The sequence below is a fragment of the Heptranchias perlo genome, chromosome 2 (assembly GCF_035084215.1).
Source record: "Heptranchias perlo isolate sHepPer1 chromosome 2, sHepPer1.hap1, whole genome shotgun sequence".
NCBI classification, from domain to species: Eukaryota; Metazoa; Chordata; class Chondrichthyes; order Hexanchiformes; family Hexanchidae; genus Heptranchias; species Heptranchias perlo.
In genome coordinates, this window is record NC_090326.1 from 5,855,674 (window position 1) to 5,856,742 (window position 1,069).

Here is a 1,069-nt window from a genome sequence, read left to right on the forward strand (position 1 = left end):
GAGGATCTGAAGACTTTCTCAGAGCAGAGTCAGTTTTGTATCATACGGTGTCTGATTCTCTCTCCACCAGACACTGTGTATTCTGCAATCACTGAAACCTTTATAACTTGAGGCTATTTATCAACTCAGAGCGTGTCCCAAAGTTCATGGGGGAAAAATTGGATAGGGGCCGTTTTCGGGCGTTGGTAGCGTGATGTGCTATTACCCCCGCCCGATGACTCCTGCACAGGCAGGACACAAGTTTCAGCCCACCAGAGGACTGACCTGCAATCAGGATTCCATTCCAGGCCTTGCAGGTGGAATCAATGCAATTCGCACTTTCCACCACCAGGGGAGCTCAATCCCTTAAAGGGAGGATGTTTTTTAGAAATTTCTTAAAGGTAGCTGGTACCTGTTATTTGCTAAAAATAACAGTCTACTGTCTGCACGGAGTCTGAACAGAGATCAGACATCGCACACGTAAAACACAGATGCAGGTCCCATCCCTAAGTTTACACACAGATGAGTTATGTTGTGGTAAAGTCCAAACTCTCTCCCCCACACACCCCTGCGGAGAGCAGTGAGTGGTAAAGTCCACACTCTCCCCACACACACCCCTGGGGAGAGCAGTGAGTGGTAAAGTCCACACTCTCCCCACACACACCCCTGGGGAGAACAGTGAGTGGTAAAGTCCACACTCTCCCCACACACACCCCTGGGGAGAGCAGTGAGTGGTAAAGTCCACACTCTCTCCCCCACACACCCCTGGGGAGAGCAGTGAGTGGTAAAGTCCACACTCTCCCCCCACACACCCCTGGGGAGAGCAGTGAGTGGTAAAGTCCACACTCTCTCCCCCCACACACCCCCCTGGGGAGAGCAGTGAGTGGTAAAGTCCACACTCTCCCCCCACACACCCCCCTGGGGAGAGCAGTGAGTGGTAAAGTCCATACTCTTTCCCCACACACCCCTGGGGAGAGCAGTGAGTAGGAAAGTCCACACTCTCCCCCCACACACCCCCTTGGGGAGAGCAGTGAGTGGTAAAGTCCACACTCTTTCCCCACACACCCCTGGGGAGAGCAGTGAGTGGTAA